Source organism: Phyllopteryx taeniolatus, chromosome 19 (assembly GCF_024500385.1).
Source record: "Phyllopteryx taeniolatus isolate TA_2022b chromosome 19, UOR_Ptae_1.2, whole genome shotgun sequence".
In the NCBI taxonomy this organism is placed as follows: Eukaryota; Metazoa; Chordata; class Actinopteri; order Syngnathiformes; family Syngnathidae; genus Phyllopteryx; species Phyllopteryx taeniolatus.
The window spans coordinates 5525898-5540713 of record NC_084520.1 but is presented as its reverse complement, the minus strand read 5'-3'; the positions used below and the strand labels follow the sequence as shown (position 1 = coordinate 5540713).

General features: G+C 40.6%; 1 long non-coding RNA gene across 1 annotated transcript; it reads left to right on the top strand.

Moving 5' to 3' along the window:
• The first annotated feature begins 3809 nt into the window (after positions 1 to 3809).
• Positions 3810 to 12285, top strand: LOC133469672 (uncharacterized). The gene is made up of 5 exons (XR_009785754.1): positions 3810 to 4219; positions 4385 to 4414; positions 4509 to 6079; positions 10953 to 11064; positions 11164 to 12285. It is a non-coding gene; the product is annotated as an uncharacterized LOC133469672 (long non-coding RNA).
• Positions 12286 to 14816: the final 2531 nt, after the last annotated feature.

The window sequence follows — 14816 nt, the reverse complement described above, 5'->3', positions numbered from 1 at the left end:
TTCACTCCTACGGGTAATTTAGAGTTTTCAATCAACCTACGCATGTTCTTGGGATGTGGGAGGAAACCGGAGTGCCCGGAGGAAACCCACGCAGGCACGGGGAGAACATGCAAACTCCACACAGGCGGGTCCAGGGATTGAACCCCGGTCCTCAGAACTTTGAGGCAGACGCTCTAACCAGTCGTACACCGTGCCGCCTACTTTGAAAACATTGTATTAAAATAAATAAAAAGCACATTTTAAATAAAACACAAGTTAATCCTCCCTAGATGCTGACTGGGTTAAAGTATCACGATATGCTAATGTTTCACATGATGATGAATGATTACTTTTCTGTGTGACTTTCAAGGCTTAATTATTAGGGTTCTGGCTTTGGAGGCTTTTGAGGTTCCCCTGAACCCCTTTTATCCCCAAAGGACCACTCAAATTATGGGAGTGTGGGTTGGCTATTTTAAATAGCTGCTGGCAGTTGGATGGAAGGATTATGGATCAAAGTGATGAGTGAAATGAGATCATGGCAACTGTTTGCCAAAGACAGAATACCACATAGACAGCACAAATTGCTCATTTGGGTTATACTTAATTTCTTCCATTTAAAGGGAGAAAACATGCCTGTTGTGCACTGAAATAAGTTTTAGTTCACTTTGAAAAGGAACAGCCTGTTATGTTTGCAGCACGCTGAGGTCACACTACTTGCTGTGTGTTAATTAGCCGCTAAATGCTGCGCAAACAGAAGCTCAACTGTGCAAAGTGTATCCAATGACTTGCTTGTGTGTTGATGCTGATGATTCAAATCAAGCGTTGTCAGCTTCTCCTCTGTCCATCGCAGCTGTGGTTCCATTTGCAGCTATTACGCGCACAGCTTGAGATCCCAAAACAACCATCAAAACATTGGGATTTAGTTGTTTTTGTTGTTGGAAGTCTGCAATAGTAGTGAAGTAACAACACAAAAAGACTTTTATAACAGCTTTCTCTTACACAGAAATAAGTGACCAACCAATTCCCAGTAGTGGACACTTCAACAAACACTATGAACATTTCACGTCATAATTAGAGTGACCAAAATTACCACAGTGTCTACCTCATCGTTCTTGTGTTCTGTTCTTTGCAATGGAAAAACCTTGACCCTCTGTCCGGTTTTGAGGCTTCGCATAAGTGTACTGTACTGCATTATTTTTTCTTATTGAACCACAAAAACATGTTGCAGTTGTCAAAAAGAAGTTAGTTGAACACAAAGCTAATATATTTGCAAGGAGCCATGACTTGTTGTATTAATTGCCACAGGTGAATACACAGGTTTATTATAGCAAATATATATTTCTGATTAATAAAAAACCCTAATTATAATAAATAACAAATATGAATACATAAATACATCAATAACAAAACCAATAATTAATAATGCTGTGAACGCTCACCCCAATGTACGTGCGTGTTTGCATGTGCGTGCATATATATATATATATATATATATATATATATGTGTATATATATATATATATATATATATATATATATATATATATATATGTCGGCAGGGTGTGCGACTGGTTAGCACATCTGCCTCAGTTTTGGAGACCGGGGTTCAAATCCCAGCCCCGCTTGTGTGGAGTTTGCATGTTCTCCCCATGCCTGGGTGGGTTCTCTCCGGGCACTCCGCTTTATTTTTGTTTTTGTTTTTTTTGTGGTCTGTGTGTATGTGTGTGTGTGTGTTATTGGGAGGACTCACACACACACACACACACACACACACACACACACACAGAGACCCTTACTCCCATCAATTTTGATGCAAAGAACAAGGAAACGTTTGTTCCCGGTGACAAGTTTAACCAGCTGTTTATCTAGCAAAGCTAGGGGTGATTGACGGGGAAAGAAGCACGTACTTACGTGAATCAGCTCATAAGCAGTCCGGACTCCAGACCGATGTTGAAAGCACTCACTTTTCATTGTAAATATTATTCAAGCTAAGTATTGTAAGTCCTTCAGTGAGTCAGTCCTTACCTCAATGACGATTTATTTCACTTCGGAATGAATAATTAACCCACAATGCATTGCGTGCTTAACACACCAGTAAAATTCCATTCTTAAAGTGTAAATAAAAAGTTATAACAATCAAATACACTTTTTACTAAGGAAAATAACAAAAATTGTGTGGACACGCTGAAGCCGTCCATTTCGTTTCACTTTTATATTTACTGCACCTTCACTGTGGGTTGTATGATAAGCAATGACCTCCCAGTCATTTTCTTAAAAAAATTTAAAAAAATGTTAGAAAACAGTCTGCCTAGTTGTAAAAAATGTTTTTGGAAAGCTGGGTTTCCTTTTCTTCAAGTTGTTATCCACAAATGGTTCCACATTAAGAGTCATTGTTGACTCGATTGTAACTATTGTTGGTTTGATGAAGTAACTGGAATTTGATTGCTTTCCTGGATACAGTAATAGTTTACATTGCTTGCTGGGTCTCTCTTGTACCTACAACTGGGAAGCATTTTTTTTTGTGTGTGAAAGCTCAAGTGCATTTTCTTTTACATCGGCGACATTACAATGCCATTCACTGGCAATTTTGAATCACAGCATAACCAGTGTCCGACGGTTGGCCACTCATTAAACTAATTGCTGAACCCTGCACGCTGTGCGACACTTTGGTCGGTTTCAGGCCACGTTTCTCGGTGTGCGGTGGGCCTTATTAATTGAAGACTTTTTCCATAGGTTTGAACGGTTGTTTTTTTACATGTGCCAAGGCCGAGAGGCCAGTCCAGCATGTACCCCTTGTAGCTGATGCTTATAGTAGGTTTGGTGGCAAACACACTAGGGTCGCGGGCGTGCTGGAGCCTATCGCAGCTATCATCGGGCAGGAGGCGGGGTACACCCTGAACTGGTTGCCAGCCAATCGCAGGGCACATAGAAACAAACAACCATTCACACTCACATACACACCTACGGGCAATTTAGAGTCTCCAATTTATGCATGTTTTTGGGATGTGGGAGGAAACCGGGAGTGCCCGGAGAAAACCCACGCAGGCACGGGGAGAACATGCAAACTCCACAGAGACGGGGCTGGGGATTGAACCCCGGTCCTCACGACTGTGAGGCTGACACTCTAATGGTGGCAAATTGTTGGTGTTATTTTTTTTGTAAATCTTGTGTGAGCGATCACTTCCCGGTCGGGTGACATATGCGGACGGCGTGAGAGAGAGAGACAAAAAAAAGAAATCGACAGACATACGATGGACTGGTGGACTTCTAATTTCAATATATCTACTGCTGGTTTGTAAGGCACACACGGTATATTGTATTTGGTTTGTTTGTCGAACGCTCACAAACGGCATAGAAAATGTAAGGATGGATGAAAACACGTCCTTCTAAACATTGTTTTTTTTTGTCATGTAATACAATGTAATGCAACGTAAAAATAAGTTTATAACAGTCAATGCAACAAGTAAAAACAATAAAACAGTTTGAATTCTCCTGTCACGCTCTTCTCTGAACATCCATTATTTACTACTCTTCTTCAGCCTTTTGCAACTGTAGCATATTGCGCATGTGTTTTTTTTTTATCACAGTATGTCCTTGAATTTATAGTTTCCTTTAAATGTACCAATATTGAACTATGGAACATTCCATTGAACAACGAGTGCCCTATGTTTCATTATGACCATTGGCGGCTGTTATTGCTGGCGACTTTTCTTTCCAAGCACTTTACTGCTAGGAAAATCAGCACTTTTAGAACAATTAATTCACACTGTTGTGAACCAGGACGATCAATAAAAATGTACGTTCTCTTCTCCCTCTTTCTAGCCTGCCGATTCTTAAAGATTTTCTGAAATCAGTATCTGATGTATGGTTTTCCTCACTCACTCATCTGCTGCCATATAGGTATGGTAGATCACCACAGTCAGGTCAGGTCAGCATTTTCAGTTCATTTCCTACTCAATTCATACTTGATTTCTCTGTGATGTTGTTGATGCGGTGAGGGTGGAGGGGAAAATATATTTGGAAATATGTCTGCTGCACCAATACACAGGTCCACTGTCACGTGTGCATTGCAGTTTGCAGTCCCTTTTTTAGACTCTGGGCTCGAAGTGCAAGCACCCCTAGTCGACATGGCAACAAAATCCGTACTTGCAACTGGCCCAGCAGTAAGGCGGCATGAGGGCTGGCTCTTTTGCATGAGACAAGGTCGTCCTTTCAAACGGACACCAAAATAAAAAACATGGTGTGTGAAGCGTGCTATAATTCTTTATCCTTGATGTATTATAGTCTGTTAATAATTTACCTGGGGACTGTTTTAAATTGAAGAATAAATGCATAATATTTCTTTTATGCTCTGTTAGAACTGCACTAATCTTCTTCTTCTTTTCCTTTCGGCTTGTCCTTTTAGGGGTTGCCACAGCGTGTCATCCTTTTCCATGTAAGCCTATCTCCTGCATCCTCCTCTCGAACACCAGCTGCCCTCATGTCTTCCCTCACGACATCCATCAACCTTCTCTTTGGTCTTCCTCTAGCTGTCTTGCCTGGCAGCTCCATCCTCATCATCCTTCTACCAAGATACTCACTATTTCTCCTCTGGACGTGTCCAAACCATCGAAGTCTGCTCTCTCTAACTTTGTCTCCAAAACATCGAACCGTGGGTGTCCCTCTGATGAGCTCATTTAAAATTTTATCCAACCTGGTCTCTCCGAGAGCGAACCTCAACATCTTCATTCCCGCCACCTCCGCTCTGCTTCCTGTTGTCTCTTCAGTCCCACTGTCTCTAATCCGTACATCAAGGGTGGCCTCACCACTGTTTTATAAACTTTGCCCTTCATCCTAGCCGAGACTCTTCTGTCACATAACACACCTGACACCTTCCTCCACCCGTTCCAACCTGCTTGGACCCGTTTCTTCACTTCCTGACCACACTCACCATTGTTCTGGACGGTTGACCCCAAGTATTTAAAGTCATCCACCCTTGCTATCTCTTCTCCCTGTAGCCTCACTCCTCCCCTACCACCCTTCTCATTCATGCACATATATTCTATTTTACTTCAGCTAATCTTCATTTATCTTCTTTCCAGTGCATGCCTCCATCTTTCTAACTGTTCCTCCACCTGCTCCCTGCTTTCACTGCAGATCACAATGTCATCTGCAAACATCATGGTCCACAGGGATTCGGGTCTAAGCTCATCTGTCACCCTATCCATCAGCACTGCAAACAGGAAGGGGCTCAGGGCTGAACCCTGATGCAGTCCCACCTCCACCTTAAATTCGTCTGTCACACCTACAGCACACCTCACCACTGTTCTGCTGCTACTGGATTTGGAGCTGGTGAATTATTGCTTCATGAATGAAGTTGTCATCATCACCGGACTCTATAAGGGCAGTAATGGAGGTGTTCTGAGCAGAAACTATAATGCAAGCATGAACGCTCTTGGGAGAGCTTGAGGGAATGGAGGTTTGGGTCACCACGACGCTCACGGGTCGCGGTGAGCCTGGTCTTTTGATCAGAGGGGGGATGAGGAAATAAAGTGACCGGATTGACCGCAGTAGATACACTGGATGACTTGACGCTGACGCTCATGTGGGTCTAGACGTGTTTTACCAATTTGCATGGGGTCTGTGGTAGCTACAGGGAGTGACGGAAGTGCGGGAGACGGTGCGGGAGGCGGGTGAGAAGCTGACAGCGTGGTGCTCTGAGAGGGAGGATTCTTACATATGCGGACCCTCCTCTCTTGTGCTCTCTCTCACAGTCGGTAATCAAGCCGAATGGAAAGGGCAACGAGATCCTTGAGAGAGGAGCGCTCGTCCCTGACCGCTAGATCATCGTTGAGTTGGTCAGAGAGGCCATTTGAAAAAATCCCCCCAAGCGCCGCGTCCTCCAACCCGCATTCACCTGCCAATATCCGGAACTCAATGGAATATTCCGCTGCTGATTTAGCGCCCTGTGTGAGCATGCGCAGGCGAGAGGGGGCTTATTTGCCCTGAACTGGGTGATCAAATACTTTGCGGAGTTCGGCGGAAAAAGAATCGAATGAAGTACCGGAGAGGAGTTTCACCATCATGAAGTGGACCATTTTGCTGCTTTGCCGTGGAGGAGGTTAGTGACATATGCTACTTTAGAACGTTCGGTGGGATAACTGTACGGTTGGAGATTAAATACGAGTGAGCAATTAAGAATAAACTGAATACATGCACCTAGGTCAGCAGAAGGGCGGAGGGACATGAGGTTCTTTGTACGGGAAGCGGGGTGGATTGGAGGCTGTGGGCTCGGGAGGAGTACTTACAGGGGGTTGAATGGATTGCATCTGTTGGGAAAGAAGGGAGACATGTTGCGAAAGGAAGTGGAGCGTTTTGGGGATTTCTTTCAGGGTTTTTTTCCTGTCGTCCAATGTGGACGCCTTGGAGGGTTAATGCGTTCTTCAGAGCCTCCGGAGTTGCTGGGTCCGTAGTGCCCTAAGTATTCTGTCATGTGTGGGAATAGCTGGACCCAAGAGCAGGCGGAGGCAGACGTAAAATGATTAACAGTTTATTGAGGAAAGGTTATGGAGGTGGTCTTGGATGTGTTGGCAGGTGGCGCCGTGGGCAGGTGGCAGACAGTGGACAGCACAAGCAGCTGGCTTGGTGGCAGGAATGATGTGGGTCAGGAACACAGGGGAGCACTGGGAACGAGGAGACACAAGAGTTAACAAGGGAAGCGAGGAACAGTATAGCTTACTTGACATAAGGTGGGCCGTGGTACTGCTAGGAGAGGCTGCAATACTTAGGCAAGGATTTCTGGGAACAGGCAGGCTTTTACACCGGTGGTGATGAGGCTGATTGAAGACAGGTGCTGAAAACAGATAGGGGAGGGGGGGTGGGAGGACACAAAGCGCCCTCCCGGCTCCACTAATGGAACTGCAGGGCAGTATATGACAAAGAATCAGCAAAAGCATCCCTGAATGCGCACTTAGCTATGACTGCACTTGCTCAAGGCCAATTTCAAAGCCGAGGACGTAATGGACGAGGCAGGAGACGTGGCGGGGGTAAGAGAGGCAGCTACAACCCCAACCGTGCGAGTGTCATCTTTGATGACACTTGTCACTACTGCGGAGAGAAGGGACACTGACAAAGAGCCTGCCCGTAACGACCCACTGAGGGAAACCGAATCAACAACGTGACCCACGACAAAAATGAGTTTGACACCCCTGCTTTAAGGGCTGAGTATGACAATAGCTTGATAAGTGGAATTAATTGAATAATCTAACTACTTTATGTTATTTTTGTTTGTTCATTTCCACAAACGCAACGATAAAGTGACTCATCTTTCTCTGGGGCGTTGTCGTCATCATTATGGGCTTTGATTTAATCTACCCTCTCGGAGATACAGCAGCTGAAATAAGTATTTTAACACGTCACCATTTTTCTCATTAAATATATTTCCAAAGGTGCTATTGACATAAAAATTTCAACAGATGTTAGGAACAACCCAAGTAATAAATATATACAACGAAAGTAAAACAAATAAACTCAGAAATTAAGCTGTGTGTAATAATGTGAAATGACACAGGGAAAAGTATTGAACACACGCACAAAGGGAATATGGTATTTATTTAATACTTTGTACAAAAGCCTTTGTTTGCAATGACATCTTCAAGATGCTTCCTGTATGGAGAAACTAGTCACATGCGTTGCTCTGGTATGATTTTGGCCCGTTCCTCCACACAAGCAGTCTTCAAATCTTGAAGGTTCCATGGGCTTCTTTTATGGAGCTTGAGTTTCAGTTCTTGCCATAGATTTTCGATTGGATTCAAGTCAGGTGATTGGCTGGGCCATTCTAGCAGCTTCATTTTTTTCTTTGAAACCAATTGAGAGTTTCCTTGGCAGTATGTTTTGGATCATTATTCTGCTGAAATATATACCCTCATTTTATTTTCATCACCCTCGTAGATGGCAGCAGATTTTTGTCAAGAATGTCTCGGTACATTTGCCCATTCATCCTTCCTTCAATAAAGTGAAGTTCACCAGTACCATTTGCTGAAAAGCAGCACCACACCGTCATGTTCCCACCTCCGCACTTAACTGTTGGTATGGTGTTTTTAGGGTGATGAGCAGTGCCATTTCTCCTCCAAACGTGGTGGATTATGGCATTCAAACAGTTAAATTTTGCTCTCATCTGACCAGACTATATTCTCCCAGTATTTAACTGGCTTGTCTCACCTTAATTTTTCAATTACTCTTATAAAACTTTCCTCCTTTTGAAGTAAACTTACATGAGTAACTTTGCAGTGCATTATCACTGCTGTGACACTTGACATCAAACTAATTATAGTATGTCCTGGCACTAACTTGTCAAGGAGCTTCTCAGCTGTTGGACTGAATAGTTTGTTGTACTGTAGGTCATAGGTCATATTATTCAACAACAGAAGTAACTATTTGTTCTGATGATTTAGAAATTTCTAAATGTATTCTCTCTGATGTTGCTGCTCAGCTACTTAGTAAATGCCTTACTGTTTTGAATAGACCTATTGTTGCTGTTTTTTTGTTGTGATGGTCCTAATTAATTAATTGAAAGGGGCATGACTAGTCGATTTATGTGACAAAAGGTAGTTTCATGAGTCTGATTCAAGTTTGTGGTAAATAATAAATACAGGGTCATAATTAAGTAAGTTTTTTTTTTTTTTTTTTACTTTATTGGCGCTCTATAAAATACCAGAAAATGATAAGAGATTGGAGGATTTAAAAAAACATTTCAAAATGTTTAATGATGTAAACTATGAAAGGCTAAATAATGGCTTTGTCAGAAGCAAGCTGAATTAAACTACAAGCAAAGATTGTTCTCAACTGTCAATTTATCATGAATTCACCTGTAAATGAAAGAGCGTTTAGTTTAAAACCATACCGCAGAAGCTTGCCAACATCTGTAAAAGGATTAAATTAAAAACCATACCATATATAAGAAAAATGTTTAATGAAAACATAACATTTCACCATCTGCACAATTTCCAACATTTGAAAACAGGTTACACTTCAAACCTTACCCAATGAAATTTGCCAATATCTGAAAACACATTACAACCATCCATCCATTTAACCTGTTCAGGGTCACGGGCAGCTGGAGCCAATCTCATCTGATTTGGACAAGAGGTGAGGTACACTGTGGACTGGTAGCCCGTCAATCACTGGGTGCATGTAAGGTTAGACGAATGTTTATGCTGAGGGAACTAAATCTGCGATGCCTGTATGGAAATCAGTGACTCGTTAAAAACCATAGGACATTGAAATTTGCCAACACCTGAAAACAAATTGACAGAACGTCATTGTGTCATGTTTGGTGTTCCACCAAAATTAAACAGCTATTGAAGTGAATTCCCTCTGCAATCTTCTTCTCTTCACTCAATTAGCACACGTCTCCCGCTTAGGTAGACAGGTGCAGAAAATGCTAAACTAATTACCAATGATTACTGTATGTCCACGCCTTGCTGCTGTTGTCCAATGAAACATTGGACATTCATCTCAATGTTCCTCAGCTATATTTTCTGTGAACAGTCAATTGTTTAAAATTGTAAGAATGAAGCTCTACTGGCAGCCATGATGGTGCTGAGACAGCTGAATTTACAGGACATCTGGAGTGGATTGAAAGCAGAAAATACATCAAGCAGGAGGATGATCATAATCTGGATATACAATTGAACTGATATTCATACAAAATCATGGGAAAAGGAGCTGTCACCATCTTCCCAAAGGGGCCACTTTTTGCTTGTAATCTCTAAAATGGTAATAGCAACAGTAGCAGTATTAGTAGTATGTTGAAGCTGTTTTAAGTCCAAATTCTCATTCTGCATTTTTATGGTTTTGAAATCATATAATGACAAATCTTGGAAAACATTCATTCTATTGCCTTTTTCTTAATGGCAGAATAAGATGAAATAGTGTCCTGCAATTGTAGTCTATTTCTGAGAGTACACTATATAGTACATTATTTCCATCCCCACTCATGTAATAAATTATAACCAGACTGAAGCAGTGTTACAAAACCATCTGCATCCTAATCTTACACCCTATTAACTTGCTGCACATTCAGAAGAGGAGACTGAAGATTTAAAGACTTGGCTGAGGACTTCAATTCTCCTAACTATTAATGTGTATGAAATTGGCTCTCGAAAACAACCTCCTTGAGTCATTCCATTCATTTGTGCGGCTCACATATCAAAGATCGTACGTCGCCTCACACCTTAGGCACCGTGAGCAGCTTGAGTTTTGACGCAATAGAATCACTCTTCAGAAGATGAACATGGTGTGCAGTGAAAAGCTCGTAGTTTTAAGTGAGCAATCGAGGCTTGCATTGTGATTACTAGTACTAAGCTTAGTGGTGGTAGCGTGATATTTTTCACACTTTTAATGGCAAAATGTCTTTACCGTTGTGTCACATTTTCTGAAGATGCTAATTATAATTTTGGATCTATACGATATTACTCCTAATGCTTTATGTCTTTTTGATGAAAACTAACACAAATGCCTCTTAGTGTCGTTCCTTTTTTTTTTTTCTTTTTTTTTTACAAATAGTCCTTCTATGCCAGTTAAGCTGTCTTTACCATTAATGCCACTGGAGGGAGCCTCATTTTGTTGCTGCTATACACCAGAGGGATCTGTGATCTGAAGGATCAGGATGTTGCAGCCATTTTACTTTCACACAATAGCAGACAGCAAAATATGTTGTTATTTCTGAGATATGTACTTGTGTGAGAAGTGTCAGAAGAATTGTATAGGTTTACTCATTATGAATGTATAAAGACAAGAGTGTCATTGGTTTAATGAGTCGCAAAGATCATTCATTAACTTGTATCTGCAGAGTTTGTGTCATGGCCTGTGCCCTGCAGTTCCATTTTTGGGACTTGAGTGGTGCTTTGTGCCTCGCTTTTCTCTCTCTCTCTCTCTCTCTCTCTCTCTCTCTCTCTCTCTCTCTCTCTCTCTCTCTCTCTCCCTCCCCCCAGCAATCATCACCTCCTCAACCGCGCACTTGTTCCCAATCAGCACTCATCACTGCCTGCATATAAGCCTGTCAGATCCAGGAATCCAGCGCCAGAGTATTTACGCTCGTTCGTGGTACACAGGCCGTCTCTCATGATTCCTTCTCGAGTGTTCTATTGATTTCTTGGCTACCTGCAATTGTACTAATCCTCTTATGTCCTCCTCCGTCCCCAGTGCTCCTTCCGTGTCTCCCGCTTCACTGCCCGCGCCAGCCACACCGTCAAGCTCTTTCACCTGCCCACGCTCCCGCTTCCTGCACCTTTCCTGTTCCAACGGACCATTATCATTCCTCGGATATCCTACTCCCTGAGCTACGACCTAATAAACCATTCTTATCTACTTCCTCCGCCGCCGCCTGCTTTTGGGTCCAGTCCCATATCATACGATTATCAATCGTGACAGTTTGAAGGGCACAATTGCTATGAAGTTATGCAAGGCATGAATTTCAACAGGACACCACCATTTTGTGTTGTATTGAATGAAATTGTTCTTCATAAATAAGTTATCATCGTTTAGGATTTTTCTCATACAACTTGAAAAAATATTTGTTCTGATTAAATTTGCGTTGGACTGCCATGATATTAGTGTATTATACTAATACTAATACTTTACTAGTATGACTCAATAATGTTTTGAAAATAGGACTTAAAGCATGACTGTTTCAGCATGGAAGACATTTACCCATATAAAGCCAAGACGGCATAAAAAAATTGCTAAATTTGAAAAGAATTGTGTGCCTTTCCTGTAAAAATCTATTTACCATTAAATATGGTATCTGCTTTCGCTGGAGTTTAGATTTAGTAGTTAGATTATTTGTGTTGCTTGGAAAGAAGCTGTTGTGTATATTTCAGAGATGTCAAGTTCGCTTTGACAGGATCGCACCGGCAGATATCCGATGCCAACATGTGAAAGCGCTCTGATTCCGATCTGAGAACATCCGATTACACTGATTTTCTCTTTATGCTGCTAAGATGCCTATCTGAATTGTGCCACTCGAGAGCAAACATAAGTGTTTTTGAGAAATATTATTGAAACTATATTTAACAAGATAAAGGTTTGTTGGAATCAAGCTTAAGTGGTACTTCTATGACACAAATCAATAGTTCTGAATCAAGATTTTAACTGTTGTTTTACCATATATAGTTATTTCCTAAATTCTAAAATATATTTTATTTAAAATGCTGGTAGAGTTTAATCCATTACACGTTAGTATTAGCATGTATGCTTCAACTGTCACACTAGTTTTTCAGGGTCCGTAGTTAGTAGAAATATAAAGCACTCTTTTCTAAAATGCAATAAAAGCCAAGTTAAAAAAAATTATCTTGCCATGCCATTTTATTGTGTACACACTTTTGTTTAACGTGTTCACACGAAGCCAATAAATGTTTTAAGAGAATAAAATATGTTTTAATATTTGCAGGTATCTATCGTTAGGTAAGTATAATTGTTCTAAAAATAATAATAATAATAATAAAAGTGATTATTGATTTATAAATATTATATATGTATTATATATTGTTTTGTAAAAGATCTCTTTATTTATCATGTTGCCTCAGGTTTTATTAACTAAAGCGTCCTGTTTAAATCAGATGTGTCATTATAATAAAATATGTGGTCATGCAGAATAATTTTTACACTGGTACTGCAACAGAACCACTTACATTCATTATATGACATTCATGCGTTATTTAAAAAATAATTCTGAAGTTAATCACCAATTACTCAGTAGAGTAAGATTATTCTAAATTAACAGTACAGTACTTTTACCTGAGTACAACTTTTGGCTACTCTACCTACCTTTAATGAAAACAAACAGTATTTGTCTCATGACAAAATAAGTTAAAAGAAAAGTTTAAAATGTTAACAAATTGTCTGAGATTAGCTGAAGGTTTGTATGACAGATTTAGGTCAAAGATATAAAAAAGAAATACTCCACTTAGGCAGGAAGCCTGAGATGCCTGGCAGACATGATCACACCCAAGGCCAATCATGCTGGATGTTTGTTCATTATTTATTTTCCCATTATTCACAATTTATTTTTTTACATTTCCACGTGAAAATATAGACCACTAAACCTGATTTTATCCTTCAATGATAAAGCACTGCCCAAAGACAATTTCATGAGTGTTTACCCAAAACCTCAAGCTTAGGGTGCAGTGGTCGACAACATCAGATATCCTCATTTCATTTCACCTTATGCAAACACACACGCCAATGGATAACGTTATCAGCAACGTGCCCAGGTTTAGGACTAAACGCAGTAACAAAACTGTTTATTGGGATTCTGAGATGTCTCAATAAGGTTGTCAAAATGGTCCTCTTAAAAAAAAAAAAATGGGTTTATCCAACACCAGTTAAACAAGAGATTTACTGGTAACTTCAATAGCAAATCACAAAATATAAAAATAGATAATGCTTTCAAATAACCAAGTACAAATCAAGGACAAATATTCTGTCACACTGGGTTGGTTTAAAATATTACCAACTATTTATTGTCCAGTTTAGCATGTCTCAAAAAGTAAAGATTTTAGCCTTGTCTATTTGAGAAATTTGAATTTCTTGAAGAATTCAATGCGAGCAGTTCGCAGGTTGACATTGATTTTGTTCCTGTTTACACGCACAAAAACAACAGTTGTATGATGTATTTTGTTGCCCTATTGTACCAAATGTTAACTGAACTGTGACTTTAAAACCAAGGCACAGCCCCAAACAGTGATTTTTTTAAAATGTATTTTTGATGTCCTTTTTTTTCAGATTCTGATTCAAAAAATCTTTATTTTTTTCCCATGGGTCATTTAAGGCAAGTGAAAGCAGCACAGCTATTTTCACAAAGTTTACAACCTATGTAAGAATAATATAAAGAAAGTATTTATATGATAGCCCTGAGTATTATAAGAAACTTTCAGTGGAAGACCAACTAATTGTGATGTGAATGCAAGGTTAAAACAACAACGCCCTGCTTATAGAGTTATATAGTGTGTGATTGTCACAGTGACATGTCTTTATCCGCCGAATGTACTGCAGACTCATATATACCGCACGTGTGGTCAGGCTCCTGCAGGACGTATTCCATTAATACCACAAATGTACCAAGGGACACCATGTTCCCAGACAGCAGCTCATTTTTTTCCATGAAAAATCGGCCAAATGTTCGCCGACTGCTGTGGTTTGGCTGGACACACTGATCCATGAACATACTGTACAGTAAATGTGTTTTAGTCTGGTTTCAATGCAGTCTTGAGTTTTGTTTTTCCTTTTTCTTCCCCTGGCTATCAAGCCTTCACAAGTAACGTCGTCATCATCCCCTCGCCACATAACCAACATTGTTTTAATCGTTGCAATGCTTTAGGCCTCCCCTTTTGATTCACGTTGTCCTTATGTGTAGGTATGTGTTATCAATTGTTACTGCCTTTATGGGCGGCAGTTACTTTTTTTCATTAACACTCTGGGTTGCTGCTTCCGCATAAGTAGCCGTTGGCCTCGTCGCAGACCCAACAGCTCCATCCCCAGTCATCATGGTAATGAAGCCCATACTTACATACATACAACCGGTAGAATAGATCATTGAAAAGCTCAGAAATTGCATTGCTCAATGGAAAATAAGTCAGTCATTTTTGTTTCTGGCCTCTCTTCTTGCCTTAACTATGGTAGTACTGTGCGTGCCTGTTTGCACCTACCTTTTCCGATGCGAGATTTAATTTGTCTCAGGTTTGATACATTGCATTTAGGGTGCTAAATTCATCTATTTGCATACACTTTTCACAGAATACGCAAAATGAACTGCTCCAAAATATGGCGGACACTGTGCATTGTGAGCAAGGTTAGTA